The sequence below is a fragment of the Vulpes lagopus genome, chromosome 3 (genome assembly GCF_018345385.1).
Source record: "Vulpes lagopus strain Blue_001 chromosome 3, ASM1834538v1, whole genome shotgun sequence".
Classification (NCBI taxonomy): domain Eukaryota; kingdom Metazoa; phylum Chordata; class Mammalia; order Carnivora; family Canidae; genus Vulpes; species Vulpes lagopus.
Window position 1 is genome coordinate 159,642,457 of NC_054826.1, and position 17,046 is coordinate 159,659,502.

Below are 17,046 nucleotides of genomic sequence, written 5' to 3' on the forward strand. Positions count from 1 at the left end.
AACCTTCCCCTCTGCCCATCTGCTGGGCCAACCATAGCAGTTTTTCCCATGACCAAGCACTCTACTCCAAACTCCTTCCAGCTCTGGCAGCCAGGATTCAGGGGAGGGAGATGGAGGCACTCAAATTGGAACTTAACTGAACTTGGTGTCACCTTATAAAATTCAACTGCATAAAGGACCTAGTAGGCCAGCCAGCTGCGTGCAATAAATAAATAAAAATATGTCTGCAACTATTCAATACTTCTCTCTTCAACATGTGGAGCCTGATTCCCCTCCATTTGTATGTGGGTTGGACTTAGTGACTTACTTCTTTTTTTAAAAAAAAATATTTATTTATTTAAGTAATCACCATACTCAATGTGGGGCTCAAACTCATGACCCTGAGATCAAGAGTCGCCTGCTCCCCTGACTGAGCCAGCCATGCACCCCTAGTGACTCACTTCTAATCGATAGAATATGGAAGAGATAAAGTGGACTTCCACTACCTACCCTAATTTGTTACACAGCAATAGATAAATCCCCTTCCAAAGTAATGTCATAATATTATTCCTAAATATTTTCTAAATAAAAATCAGAATCTTCTGTTGAAGCAGGAGAGTGAGATTCTTGTGGACAAAGGAGAGTGAGTAAAGCAATGGAATTTTTATTAAGTGAGGTTATAGAGAAAGCTCTCAGGACTGAGAGGGATCCGGACAAGGTTGCTTCTGGGGGCTTGTAGGGTTGCTTTTATTGAAAGTCAACCAGGGAATCTAAATCCTTTTAACATCTTGAGTAAAGACTAATGATAACATCTTTAATGGCCCATTTCCCTTTTAGGGTTTGGTAATTCTCCATTGGTCACAGGCAGCTGTTATAACAGGATCCTACCTCTGACACCTAGGGCAGTATGTTCTGTTTATCTCTGATTTCCTTTCATCTCCACATTTTGGGGATTTTTGTGAGGCTGATCTCATAGCCCCCTAGCTATTTCCCCATTCCTAACCCTACCTGTCCCTTATTTGGTATTACTGAAAGTACTTTGCATTAAATAGTCTTCCTTCATTTGAGGCAACTCATGAATGATCCCTTCTTTGTAAATACTTCATTTCCCCTCTCCATATCCACAATTTCATTATTTTATTTATTATTAATTATTCAGAGATACAGAGAGAGAGGCAGAAACACAGGCAGAGGGAGAAGCAGGCTCCATGCAGGGAGCCCGACATGGGACTCTATCTCGGGACTCCAGGATCATGCCCCGAGCAGGAGGCAGATGCTCAACCTGCTGAGCCACCCAAGCATCCCTCCACAATTTTATTATTGAGGTTGTTTCTATGTCATCTGCCGGAATAATATGATGACTTCTTGAGAATAGGAACCATTTCTATATGACCATGATACCTTGCATTTAGGAGATGACTAACATTGTTTCTTATCTGAATAAATGAAATCCAAAACAGATATTACACATTTTTAAAATTTAAGTTAATAACAGAGGAGTGACTTTCACCTAATAGGTACATAAGTATTGGTTGTGTGATTGATAGATAGAATATGATTTATGGCAAAAAAAATGTTATAAAGAGAAAAGAATGTAAAAATAGACAGGTTTGTTCAACTGGGTAGAACTAGCCCTGAAGCCAAGAATTCAATCAGAATAAAAAAAAAAAATTAGCAAGATGTTACTGAATATCTCCAAAAAGACAGGATACCATAACATAGAAGGAATGAGGATAACAGAGAAAATGAGTAAAATATATGGCTGAAAAGAATTCAAAGAAAAATGAATTCTCTTTTTTCTTTTTATTTCTAATATTTTTTTAAAATAGTAATCATATCTTTCTTAGTTTAAAAAAACAGAAAAATATAATATGATTTTTAGGTAGAAGAAAGAAAATTTTCCCTAAAAGAAACTGTTTACTCCTTAATAAATTAAAAAATATAAATAATCCTTTACATTTGGATGATGCTTTATAAATCACATGGGATTTTCCCATGTTATCTAATTTATCTTTGGCAACAACCCTGTGAAATAGGCATTGTAGGATTTTTTTCATTTGCAGATAAGGCAATTAAAATTTAGAAAGGCTAAAGTATTTGTTCAAGGTCACACATAAGGTAAGTAGCAGAGCAAGTACTTAAACCTAAGTTTAGTGACTCCAAATCCAGTGTTTTCTCACTATATCACAATGAAAAACTGAGTTAAATACATGGGAAAGTCAATTCAGTTTATCAGTGAATGAATGATCTGCAAGGACAGCAATATATCCTAGCAAACCATAGCCATAAAAGCTCCATCTGGAACAAATTGCCCAATTCCAGAAATATAGGCCACATAAAAATCATACCTTACCTGAAATTAGAAGAGAAAACTCCCAACACTGCTGAATAATAGCCTAGCCTCACAGGGTTGCTTCTTTGACTTTACAAAAAGCTGTACATTCATTCATCATTATTGTGTTGACTCACATTCTCATCTAACAAATGATGGCACGGCTGTGGACATCAAAAGGAAAAATAAGTTATTCTTTAAACAAGGTTGTCACATATTTAAAACTTTTTTCAACTTTTCAATGACTGTAACTTCGAACCAACATAATCCCTGTATTGAAAAGCTATTATTTCCAGCTGGAAAAAAATAAAACCTTGCACTGAAAATTATAAAAGTATATGCCATAAAGCAAATATGTGATCAGTTTAAAAACTGAATAAGAGAATGATTTTCATGGTGTGGGATAAATCATAAAGAGTGATAAACACAAACTAGTGGGAAATCATAATGCAGATTCCAGAGGAAGACAATAGGATATGAAGACAAAGTGTGGGAATGACAAGATCATATGTAGAAGATAAAAATCAAATCAATTTAGTTGAAGCAAAAAGGGACTTGCTGGGGACTGCAAAATATAAAGTGTTTTGGGATTATCAGATTAAGGATTTTCTTTTTTTTAAGATTTTCTTTCTCTTTTCTTTCTTTCTTTCTTTCTTTCTCTTTCTTTTTTTAAGATTTTATTCATGAGAGACACAGAAAGAGAGGCAGAGACATAGAGGGAGAAGCAGGCTCCTCGCAGAGAGCCCAATGCGGGACTCTATCCTGACTCCTGGGATCACAACCTGAGCCAAAGGCAGACGCTCAACTCCTGAGCCACCCAGGTGTCCCTAAAGATTTTATTTATTTTTTTATTTGAGAGAGAGAGAGAGAGAGAGTGAACAAGTAGGGGAGGAGCAGAGGGAGAGGGACAGGTAGATTCTGTGCCAGTCATGGAGCCTTATGCTGGGCCTTATCCCATGACCCCAATATCACGACCTGAGCCGAAACCAAGAGACTGTCACTCAACTGAGTCACCCAGGTGCCCCAGGATTTTAGACACTAATAAGAAACTGAGAGTACCTGACCCAAGAAAATAATGAAAATAATTAGAAGACTTACCTGGCAGCTACTGATAGTATGAATGAGGAAAGGAAAGGAAATTCAAGACATAACATATAACCCAACATAATACATCTTCTGGTATGATGTGAAACATGTTTCAATATGACCTATAAAGAAATCTTGTCCAGAATGTTGAGACGGAATCTAATGAAGTTAGATTATACAAAATTTTTAAAGATAAAGAAGTTAAATCTCAGTATAAGCAATTTGACAAATCCAGAATATGGAATATTCTTGGAGTCGGAGAACTGTATCAAAGTCCAAAGAAACAAATAATTAAATGTAATGTATGAATTTCTACTGGATTTGTATTTCTTCAAAAGTTCTAAAAACACCTCAGGACTTGGGGGAAATTTGTATGTGGACTAGATACCGGATGACTTAGAGATGAACTAGAGAAGAACTGAAGTATGTGGTATAACATATTCACTTTACAGAAGAAACTAAGGCCCAGGGAATTTACAAGCAACCCGCACAAAACTATATATTTAATTAACCACAGACCATGCTCAGGTTTTCTCATTCCCAATACTATGCTCTTTCCACTAAGAGAGACAGATGCTTTATATACAAATCATGCCTAGTAAATGGGAAAACAAAAATAGCTAACCATATAAGAGATAAGAAAAGAAATGCTGCTTCTTGGATATCTTTTACCAATGGGTTTTATTCATTGGCTGGAAAGGTGTGTGAGGGCTGATTAGTTCTCCACTCGGTGAGAAACATCTCCAGCCCCAATCTCATTGCATCCACGTATTGCTCACTGCCTTTCCAATCCTTTAGAATTAAGTTAAAAGACTTCTTTTTTCCTGCTGGTTCAACAATTAAAACCACAACTAAGAAACCACAGCAGAAAACACAAAGGATTCTATCTTGTACTTCTTAATTATAAAATTGTAGGCTGTCTCCCAGAGAAATACGAATGTAATGAAACGCTGGAACAAGAACAAAGGTGTACAATAATCCCTAGCTTAAAACTTTTGTGGTCTGGGTTCATTATTGTTGCTCTATCTCCCTCCACAGCTGATATTCAATTCTTTTCAATACTAAGGGAATGGTCATTTGCACCTGAATACATACCCACGATATCCTAGACTTACTCAAACATAGGTAGACCAAAAAAAAAAAAAAAAAGCCTACTACAATTAACAAAATCATAACTCATTTTCATTTCCTTAGGGAGCTAACTAGAGCTGTGAGTATGCTTGTTAGTCAGTCACCGGCTTACATTTTTGTTTACTTGCTTGCTTCTTTTGAAATAGAGTTTTTGTTCCTCCATTTGTTTACAATTTTTAGAAATGCATACATATGATCAATTCTCATTTATGCTCTGAAATGACAAGAACTGACAAAATTCAATGATATTTCACAAAAGAATATACTTATATTACACTTTTTTGATCAAATATTTTATTTTTAAAACAAAATTAGCTTTAAGAAAGCATCCAAACATTGATTTCACCTTATGTGCACTGCTAGATGCTTCCTACATAGTCAATAAATATCGGTATTTTTAAAGGTGACCTGGAGAAACAAAAAGGAGACAACAAGAAGCCTAAATAATATACAGGCTTTATAACCAACACTCAGAAGGGATAGATCTGCAAGTATTTAAACTGCCCACTTATCTCAGAAATCTGTCCTCTGATGTAGCCTCTCATATTGCAGTTGAGTCCCAGGTATAAAGACGAATTGATGTGCCAAATCAAATTATAGTTCTTACTGTACTATTGAGATGAAAAAGATCAATTAAAACAACAACTATATAGGGACACTGGGTGATATATAGAGATAATAGATTTGCCCAAAACCAACTTTTTATAATATAACCATGAAAAGACAGTGATGCTTTATGATCTGCTGGAACCCAGGATGAATTTTCATAAAGCAAAATGCACCTAGGGTTCTGAGGCAGAAAAACTGAATGAGAAAAACACTGTCAGATAATTAGACCCAATTCCACTTTTGTGTCCCTGTACAAAATGGCATTTTTGATGATGTGAAGGAAGGACTCTCTCTGCACATCTCTCATTTCCCCTATCCAAAGTGAAGTTCCAAGAGAGAATGACCACATCCATTTTACTCATTTTATTCTCAAGGCCTAAGACAATGACAAATAGTTGGCACTCAAAACATAGTGGCTGAGTAAAAAATGAAGTGAAGGACACATTTGAGAAGATTGTTAAAATCTAGAACAAAAGAGAAATGTAGGGGAAAAGTGAGATATATGATAGATATCATTAAGAGACCAGAAATAAATTCACAGAGAATAATAGATTTTTTTAAATTGATGTGTTTTGCAGATCTAAAAAGCTTACCAGATACCAAATAATTATGTCTTTAGGTTATTTTATTGGCCAGTTCATAAGCAACATTCTATTGACTCCCTGCTTTGGGGATATGATATACTGTTTTAGATTCACATTATTTCTATTCTGTATTACCAATGTTATGTAACAATTTCACTTTTATGTGTGTTATCTAAATCATTACTTCACTACTTTAGACTTTTTTTATGCTTTACTATTATCTTTTCAGTAGCTATTTAGACAATATATATTTAATTGGTTTTAATACCCTCCACAAATCTTTTTATATTTTCTCAATCTTGATTTCACTATTTTAATTTTCCTCTTAACCCCTGAAGTAAATTTTTAGGTAAATATTTTTAGGAAGGTAAGTTTAGGGGTATATGTTCCACATCTTTGTATGATTAGATCTTTCTCTTTGTATACAAATAATAGTTTGTGTATTGCATAATCTCCCTCTTAAAGTTGGGCAAATGTTGCACAGTTGTCTTCTGACATTACTTTTGGGTAAATATTTTAGATAACATTTTGTTTTTGTATTCTGGTTTTCTAAATGCTTTAGGATTGTATTTTCACCCTTGAAAATTTTAAATGTCACTGAAAATATTCATGATCTATTACATTTTTTGTATTTAATTTTTTTCATTAAATTAAATTTGCTAACATATAACACCTAGTGGTCATCACATCAAGTGCCTTCCTTAGTGCCCATCACCCAGTTACTTTATCCCCCCATCCACCTCCCCTTCTAAAACCCTTTGTTTTTTTCCCAGAGTTAGGAATCTCTCATGGTTTGTCTTCCTCTTTAATTTTTCCCCACTCAATCCCCTCCCCCTTCCTTTATGGTACCTTTCACTATTTCTTATATTCCACAGGTGAGTGAAACCATATAATAATCGTCTTTCCCCGACTGACTTATTTCACTCAGCATAATACCCTCTAGTTTCATCCACATCGATGTAAATGGTAGGTATTCATCCTTTATGTTCTCACTCTCTCTCAATTAATCAATTAAAAATACTAAATATTAAAGTATCTCCCCAAAGCACAGTTCAGTCATTAGGAGTTTAGTAAAATATTTTTCATACTAATAAGTCAAAGAAGAAAAATCATGCAGTTCTCTTCCTACAGCAGACACGCAACTCTGGCCTTGCCCATAAGGTCTTGTGAAGTTACCTCACACAACAGGATCCATCTTCCATGTCTCAGACCTGCTTTTTGATTGCCTATTCTTGAAATTACTAGTAAAGTTTGATACTGGGCAAGATCTCTGATTCATGAGTCTGATCTGACTGTGCCATCTGCTGCCAGGTAAGTCTACCATGATCTGAGTTCTAATTTCATTAAGCTCTTGATGCAAATTTTTCTCATTTTAGGATTTGTAACCGGATTTAAATAAGGGAATTAAAAGTATACCATTGTAATAAAGTAATCAGACATTTTGCTCTAAAGATACACATTTGATTAATATTTTAGTCATCCACTTGCTTATTTTTTCAGTACTTACTGTTTTTTCTTTATGTGCCTGTGTCTATCTATATGTACAAGAGTCTTGTTTCATATGTTATCGTTTTATCCTAGACTGTCTTGCTTCTTTTATAAGGCAGTGTGTGACAGGGAATATGTAGAGGTGCAGGCCTAATACATCTTCAATAAAATCCAAGTGGGCCCTGACTGCTAATGGATGGAAAGTCCAGAACTAACAAAATAATTCATGAGACAGATAAAAAGTTTAAAAATTAAGAATTTCAAGATAGCAACAACAGACAATTAAAGCAAGTGTGGAGTCTCTTTAAGCACAGAGCCCTATGGAACTGCCCAGGTTACACACCCATGAAGCTAGTCCTATGGAGATCCTTACATTGGCAATCAATTTGGGAAAGGATGATCGGTCAGTATTTTCCTTGGATATCCTTCAATATGTGTCTTGTTCATTTGTGAAAGATCACTTTGTTTAGTCCATATTCAGGGGTCAACGATAGTGAGGTTGTCAATATTTCAAGTTGAGGCTGGCATGGTGTACAAATTTTATTTTCTTGCAGATGGCCACAACAACATAATATATCCCACATGTTCTTCTTACAATGTGGCCTTAAAACTTTTTCCATCAAAAGATGGATCTATGTGCCTTTTCCTCAAACTTGGGAAGATCTTTTTTTTTTTTTTTTAATTTAAGATTTTATTTATTTGAGAGAGAGAGAGAGAGCACAAGCAGGGGCAGGAGTGGAAGGGGGAGAGGGAGAAGCAGACTCCCCACTGATCAGGGAGCCCAACACCCTGCAGGCCTAATCCCAGGACCCCAAGGTCATGACCTGATTGAAGGCAGATGCTTAACTGACTGAGTCACCCAGGCACCCCAAGAGGATCTTTGTGTGACTCCTTCGATCAACTAATACAACAAAAGTGATACAGTCTGATTTTGCAAGCTAAATCATAAAAATGACATGCACTTCCAACTTGTATTAGGACACTCACCTTTGGAGCCCTAGGCCATCATATAAGAGGGCTGAGGACACCATGCCCAGACCATAAGGACAGACCATGTGTAGGTTTGCCAGCAATCGCCAGCATCAAATGTCAGACATATGATTGAAGACACTTCAAGATGATTCCATCCTCCAGTCACTGAGACATCCTCAGGCTTTAAGCCTTACCAGAGGAGGCCCCAGAAATTGAGGAGCAGAGAAAGGCCATATCTGCTATGTAAACAGCAGTGATCTTAAGTGTAATGCCTTAACCCCTATGTTTGCAGCAACATTATTTACAATAGCTAAGGTATGGAAGCAGCACAAATGTCTATTTATTGATCCATGAGTATAATAAAATGGTTGTTTTATACCATTAAGTTTGGAGGAGATTTGTTATGTAGTAAAGATAACTAGAACAAAATTTTAAGCCTGGAATTAGAGATTTCTGTACCAAAACCCTAAAACATGTGGCACTGACTTTGCAACCAAAAGCTGGATGGCTCTTAGGAGAGTGTTAGTTAGTAAACTAAAGGGTTTCAAAGAGGCTTTTAATGAGTACTCAAAGGATAGTAAAAGAAATGTTACTGGAATCTGGATGAATGGGAAATATTTTTATGTAGTATTAGAAAGTTTGGTAGCATAGAAATGTACCAAATGTATATGGAGAATGTAATAATATAATCAAAGAGATTTCCAGGAAGAATATTAAAAGTGCTACCTGACTTCCTCTCACTTCTATGATATAATATGAAAGGAGATAAATAAGTTAAATAATAACCTATTAAATATAAAGGATCCAAGATTCACTGGGTTTGGAAATAAAACTGTCTCTCATCCCTAGTAGCTTCTAGGCTAAGGTCAAATCCAGAGTAGGGCTGTAAGATCTTTGTTAGATCTCAGAAAAATGTAAAACCATACACCTCATAGAATGTTTCAGAGAAAAGGCTTCTAAATACCTTAAGGGCTTTTCCCATAACAATCTCACAGGAGTTCAAAGCAGAGAAGGGCTTGTCTCAAAATAAGTGTGCTTGTGGCTTTTAACTCTTTTATCTAAAGAAGTAGATTATAAATTGATACATTAAAATTCCACAATGTTTTTTTTTTTTTTTAACAATTTTACCAGCTCTGATTGAAAGGGAAAGAGAGGGTAAGAAATAAAACAAGTGTTTGGACTACTACAAACTACTTCTACAGATGATGTCACAGGTGTCCATTTATACCTGTGAAAGTCCGCCAATCCCTGAACTCAATACTTCACTTCAAAAAAATCCTATATAAGGTTGGCAGGAATAGGCTAAGCTACAAACATAGACAAGTTCTTCTGGAAAAGAGAGATGACTCAAAAGGCAGGAGTGGAACAATAAGTCCAGGGACAGAGTCAAAAGTCATGGAAAAAAAAATACCTTCCAGGAATTAAGGCTGAGATTTATTTTAAAAACTGGCAACATGTGCCCGGCTGGGTTTCAGAATTGCTATGGACCAATAGCTGCCATGTGCTTTGTGTTTTCCTCCTTTGTCTAAAAGGGGTTCTCCTGTTCCCCCAGTGTATGTTAACTGCATCATCCAAATAAATAATCCCATTAATTTACGGGTCTTCAAAGGAAAGGTACTCAAGGAACCACACCCCAGGAGCCTCTTCTACACCCAGACCTGATTGGTTGGCAAGATCCCTGATTTCAAGCTGATGCTGTAATGAGATAATACTTTGGTGGGTGTGGGGGCCTGGGTGGGATGAGCAAATGTTTCCCATGTAAGAGTTGTGAACTATGACCAGAAGGTGGCCCAAGGATGGATGCAGAGTTTCTCAGGGATAGTATCACAACTAAATGTAAATTCATAATTCACATTAAGTTCAGTTTTTTCCTTAATATATCAGTTGTGTCAGGACAAGTTCCCATTTTCAAACCAGGCATTATATCAGAATTAACTACTTGAAAGGAGAATTAGTAGTTTGAAAATCGATCATTTAGCATGGAATTAGAACAAAGAAAGGATTTATGCAGGGGGCATAGTCTGATGAAATCTGATACAGAGACAGAGTCTAATGACCTTTGTGTTCATGTAATTCAGATTCAACACTCTAGGAAATGCTGGATGCACACTGCTGACATGTGTTTGTGTATAGTCTGTTTCTTAATATACTGTCTAGACCCTGTAGTAAAAGTTTTAAAGTATATATTAATATCACTAATTAAGCAACAAGAGAGTAAAGCCTTATTTTCCTTAAGACTTTGCATCAAGTACAATCTCTATCAACACTTTTTAGTGCATGAATAAAAACAAATAAGTAAAATGAGACTTACATACATATGCATATTATATAAAAGATGAAAAATCAGTCTTATCAAAAATTTAAGCCATTCCACTACAATGCTCTTTAGCCTTCCTCATTGCCATCATGTGTTGACCTCCTTGCCACTTCACTTTATTAATGAAGATTTGGAAATTTATTCACATTCTTTTTTTTTATTATTATTCACATTCTTTATCTGCACTAACTTCTGTAATCATACCAGCATCAACATAGACAACTCATATAATACCTTGTCATAAAATTGCTGGACTCTTAAACTGCAATAACCTTAAATCTATTCCCAGACGTTAGTGTAGATTCTTGTCTTCAATAGAACTTTTCAACCTCAGATATATTGATGTGGCTCTTTCTTTCTTTCTTTCTTTCTTTCTCTTCTTTCTTTCTTTCTTTCTTTTTTGATGCGGCACTTTCTGATCACAACTTCCTATCCTGCCAGATCTTTCATTCCTTTACTCATAGTCTTTGGACATGAAAAAATTTAGTCTCATTTTCTCCCAGCCCAAACCTTTCCTGATCTTTATTTCTTCCTTACCTGATTTAGATACCACTGCTGACCATTTCAACCACAGCTCTATTTGTTTACATACCATAGTATAACAAAAAAGTTACAATACTGATTTCAAAAATAACATTATCTTGGTTTTGTTTGCTTGATTACAGAAGAAATATGTGTGCATTGGGAAAATATTTAGAAAACAAACAAATGACTAAAAAATTAACATCACCATTTACTACATTAAAAACAAATATCCAATATTATTTTTTATGCTTTAAAATTTTAATTGTGATTATATTTTCTCTTGATTAAATATTTCTATACACAGAGGTCATCTCTTATTTTAAACACTATTTAGCAGTCAGAATTTGATAGAATTTTAAAACACAAAGGTCTGTATTCTTTCTAGTATTGCTACTTTCTCCAAATACAATATAATATTACCATAAGTCTCTGTGTACTAATTTTCATGAGTACATATTTTCTTTTTATTATCACTACATTCCTATATTAAAATACACATCATTATAAGTCTCTGCCTTTATAAAGTAATTTTGAAACCCTCTCCCTAACCTCATTTAAGTAGGTACAAAACCAAACAATAAAAAAAAATTTAGAGTAAGAAGAGGAAAAACTCCAAAAACCAGCCTACTTTATGAAGAGTTGAAAATATCAATGGTAGAATAATTTTAGACACTGAGATTTTGCTTTAAAATACAAAAGAACACTAGGTCAGTAGTTTTCAAATATTTTAACAGAATTTATTTATTTTTATTTTGCAAAAAAATGTACAAATTTAACACACAAAACACATGAAGTGGGCTGCTTTAGTTCAAACCATAGGGAGGAGGGACCAGACACATTCTGATTGGCAGCTACCTCTCCCTGCAATGGCCTCTGAACTACATCTAACAGATTCTCAGGGTTCTTAGAAGTAAGCATTAAAAATTTATGATTAAACATTTATCAGTGACATAGTTTCAGCAATAGGTAAGTCTCAGAAACTATTAACAAACATATGGGGGCACCTGGGTGGCTCAGTCAATTAAGTGTCCAACTCTTGATTTTGGCTCAGGTCATAATCTTAGAGTTGTGAGACTGAGCTCTGCATCAGGCTCCATGCCCAGTTTTTGGATCGAACTCTGTTCAACAAATAAATTACTCAGAATTTATATAACTTTTGTGAGCACTTCCATTCACCCTCCTGGTCTGGATAATAAATTTGTATTTTATGGTTAAGAAGTTTAAAGTATTGAAACCTTTAGTATACTCTTTAAATATAAGACAAAATATTAATAAAACATACTCTAAGACTATTAAAACACCTGACAAACTCAGGGCAAAAGCAAAGTATCCTAACTGGAGGATTTTTTCAATTTTATTTTTAAAAAATGGAATGTTGGCACATTCCTGTCCCTCCGATTGCATGTGCTGTCCATACTTCCACTGTCTAACCTCCCGGGGCCCCACAGGCACCTGCCACAAGGATGGATGGAATGGCCTTAGTCATGAGGCTTTTAGAATTGTTTCAAGGTGGAACTATGCATCAGAAGCGATCAAGGGAGCACTTGTCGGTATTGATTTGGGTACTACCAACTCCTGTGTGGCAGTTATGGAAGGAAAACAAGCAAAGGTGCTAGAGAATGTTGAAGGTGCCAGAACCACCCCTTCAGTTGTGGTCTTTACATTATATGGTGAGCGACTTGTTGGCATGTCAGTCAAGAGACAGTCTGTCACCAACCCAAACAACACATTCTATGCCACTAAGTGTCTCACTAGCTGGTGATATGATGACCCTGAAGAACAGAAAGATATTAAAAATGTGCCCTTTAAAATTGTCCGTGCCTCCAATGGAGATGCCTGGGTTGAAGTTCATGGAAAACTCTATTCTTCAGGTCAGATTGGAACATTTGTGTTGATGAAGATGAAAGAGACTGCAGAAAATTACTTGGGGCATACAGCAAAAAATGCCGTGAACACTGTTCCAGCTTATTTCCATGATTCTCAGAGACAGGTCACTAAGGATGCTGGCCATTTATCTATGGTCTAGATAAATCAGAAGACAAGATCATTGCTGTATATGATTTAGGTAGTGGGACTTTTGATATTTCTACCCTGGAAATTCAGAAAGGAGTGTTTGAGGTGAAGTCCATCAATGGAGATACATTCTTAGGTGGTGAGGACTTTGACCAGGCCTTGCTATGACACATTGTGAAGGATTTCAAAAGAAAGACAGAGGTTTATTTAACCAAAGACAACATGGCACTTCAGAGGGTTCAGGAAACTGCTGAGAAGGCTAAGTGTGAACTCTCCTCATCTGTGCAGACAGATATTAATTTGCCATATCTTACAATGGATGCTTCTGGACCCAAGCATTTGAATATGAAGCTGACATGGGCTTAGTTTGAAGGCACTGTCACTGATCTAATCAGGAGGACCATCGCTCCATGCTAAAAAGCCATGCAAGATGCAGAAGTCATCAAGAGTGACATTGGAGAAGTGATTCTTTGGCCGAGCCCAAGCAAAGCTGTCAATCCTGATGAGGCTTGACCGTGGGAGTGGTCATCAGAGCTGCCATTCAGGGAGGTGTGTTAGCTGGTGATGTCACAGATGTGCTGCTCCTGGATGTCACTCCTCTCGTCTCTGGGTATTGAGACTCTGGGAGATGTTTTTACCAAACTTATCAACAGAAACACCACTATTCCAACCAAGAAAAGCCAGGTGTTTTCTACTGCTGCTGATGGTCAGACTCAAGTGGAGATTAAAGTGTGTTGGGGTGAGAGAGATGGCTGGAGACAACAAACTTCTTGGGCAATTTACTTTGATTGGAATTCCCCCAGCCCCTCATGGAGTCCCTCAGGTTGAAGTTACATTTGACATTGATGCCAATGGGATTGTACATGTTTCAGCCAAAGATAAGGGTATAGGACATGAACAGCAGATTGTGATCCAGTCTTCTGGTGGGTTAAGCAAAGATGATATTGAAAATATGGTTAAAAATGCAGAAACGTATGCTGAGGAAGACCAGCAAAAGAAGGAATGAGTTAAAAAAAAAAAAAAAAAAAAAGAAGGAACGAGTTGAAGCAGTTAATATGGCTGAAGGAATCATTCATGACACAGAAACAAAAATGGAAGAATTCAAGAACCAGTTGCCTGCTGATGAATGCAACAAGCTAAAAGAAGAGATTTCCAAAATGAGGGAACTTCCGGCTCGAAAAGACAGTGAAACAGGAGAAAAAGTAAGGCAGGCAGCATCTTCCCTTCAGCAAGCATCACTGAAGCTCTTCGAAACAGCATACAAAAAGATGGCATCTGAGCAAGAAGGCTCTGGATGTTCTGGCACTGGGGAACAAAAGGAAGATCAAAAGGAGGAAAACCAGTAATAACAATAAACTCCGGAGTCAAAATATGATGCTTGGGAGTGAAGGGACTTCCTGAGCAGAAATGGGCAAATTTCAGTCTTTTATTGTGCTTTGGCAGTATTCTATATATAATTTCCTTAATCTATAAATTTAGTGACCATTAGCTAATGATCATTTAATGAGAATTTCAACCGTAAAAAATTCACAGTACTCTGTACTTAGCCATTTTTCATCTCCATGTAAAGGGAAGGGAAGATTTGTTGATCATTATAAAAACAATGTTTTGTGCTTTAATAGCTATATTTTCAAGAGGTGAAACCATCTCTAAGCAGAATAATGAAGGTAGTCAGCTGCACACCTGGAATGAGACCATATGGGGATGAGATCTTCTAGTGAATTAAGAACTACTACACCAGCTTGTGTGTACGTGGGATTCTTCAACTGAGGCCTTGCAAGGCAAGCCAGCTGTGCCATGTTGGAGGATAGGGCAGGAGTAGCTAGATCAGCAGAAAAATAGGTGTTCGGTACGCTTTAAAAATAAGGTAATAGGACTCCCTAACTTTCCTAAGGCATATTTTTCTAGCTACCTTCTGGCTTGTGTCTGGCACCTCTGTCCTTTATGATGGCTTTTTTTGATCCATTCTGGGTTTTTGTTTTTGTTTGTCAGCTGCTTAACTGAGACACGCAGGCGCCCCAAACACGGAAGGTTTTATTAAGGGTATACTGTGAGAAAAAAATGGAGAAGGATCTGGAAAAGACTGGGAGACCTGGTAGTGTAAGTCTAATGCTGAATAAAGGAGAGAGGCGGGAAGGTTGAATGGAAGAGACCCAGGAAGAGGTAGGAGCACTGGCAGGAACATCTCATGGCCACCACAAAATGCATAAACATTGCAGCCAAAACATCTCCACAAGCACCATCTTTTTGCCACCACTCAGAGTATCTTCCTATTACAGTTGTCAAATAAGTCACCTAATGATTCTTTTCAAATTTAGATGCTGCAAACTGCCTTCTAAACGTTATTATTTCCAGATACATCATAAATCTCCTAAAGGTTAAATTTTACATCATGGAGTTATAGAATTTAGAAATCAAAGCTCATACACTGACCTGTCCTTGTTTAATTTGTTCAGCACTTTCCCTTCCTGGTGAAAATAAAGTTCAACAACTTCCATTTTGCTATTACTGCAATTTTCTAAAAGCTTCAAAAACTGGAGTTATTGAGTACTCCATTCGTTGAATGATTTCATTAAAGATCTTAAACTGATTTTGAATAAATGCAACAAAAATTGAAGACCTATCTTCCTTTTAAAAAATATTTATGGGAGAGATATATAGAGACAGTGTGCACACAAGTGGGGGATTCTGGGAGACAAGCAGACTCTGCCTACTGCAGAGCCTGACATGGGGCCAATCCTACTACCTGAGCAGAAAGCAAGAGTTGGACACTTTACCAACTGAGCCACCCAGGTATGCCAAGTACACAGGAACTTTACAGGAATGTGTTCTTGGGAGCAAAACATGTAGTAGAGGTAAAAGAAGTACTGCTGGGCAGAGGAAGAGCTGAGCAGCAATGCAGTCACAACAAAGGCCCTGGCTGATCCCATGGGGAATTCTGGAGTTGGGATGGCTCTTATGAATGTCAAAAATTGGGAGAGGACAGACCTCTACATTTATCAGTCATTGGATGTAGTACCCAATATGGGATCATATTTATCAGTCATTGGACGAAGCCAGATGGCTGTATCTGAGGACAAGTCTTGGAATTAATAATAAATTTTATATTTTAAGCACTTGGAGAGGAATTCAGTTGAGAGATATCTGTTAACCACTCCCAGGAGCTGGAGAAATAGGTGATTTGGTTGTTGGAGGAATCAGAGTGGCATACTTTGGCATACTACTTCTCCAAACACATCCTAGCTCATCTTAATGCAACTATTCATAACAATTGCCCACTAAAAATTAAACACCAGGAACATTTCTAACTGGACAAAAGTCAGGAGTAGGTGTAATTCAACACTCTCCTAAACAAAAGCATATACAACCAAATACTACCGTTACCTCTTGGTTCTCTTCTCTTGAGGGAACTTTTGACAACCTTTTGGTCTCTATTATACAGTCCCCTCCTCTGCCTACCTCCTAAATGTTTGTCTTCCTTTAAGAATCCAATCTTTGTCACCTTTTATCACTTTATATTCAGTTCAATCTTGCCCATTTCCATGACTTTAAAAAAATGGAGTGGATTTTATGTGACAAACACTGTGCTAATTTATGGACATATTTTTAAACATAAGATCTCATCTACATTGCTATAAAGACGTAAACACATAATTCTATGGGAGTATATAAAAGTCTCATCAAAGAGCACCAAATCTAAATCATATGGAGGAGTTTAGGGTCAAAGAAGACTTTCTTCCTTAAAGGACATAAGAGAATAGGAATTAGTGGATGAAGAGTAGGATGGAAGATTTTCCATATAGAAGAGGTAGTGTGGCACATTCAAGGTGGTGCACATATTTCAACATGGATGAAGTTTGCAGGATGAAACAGTGGAGATATATGACTAAAGAAGGACATACAGGAGTTTGAGACTTTATTCTGAAGGCTATGATGAGGCTTAAAAATATTTTAAGTAGATTATCATAATCAGATTGCATTTTAGAAAATCAAAATGGCAATACATGGAA

At 36.6% G+C, this 17,046-nt stretch overlaps 1 pseudogene; it reads left to right on the top strand.

The window, feature by feature from the left end:
- The first annotated feature begins 12,425 nt into the window (after window positions 1–12,425).
- Window positions 12,426–14,382, top strand: LOC121487169 (annotated as a pseudogene).
- Window positions 14,383–17,046: the final 2,664 nt, after the last annotated feature.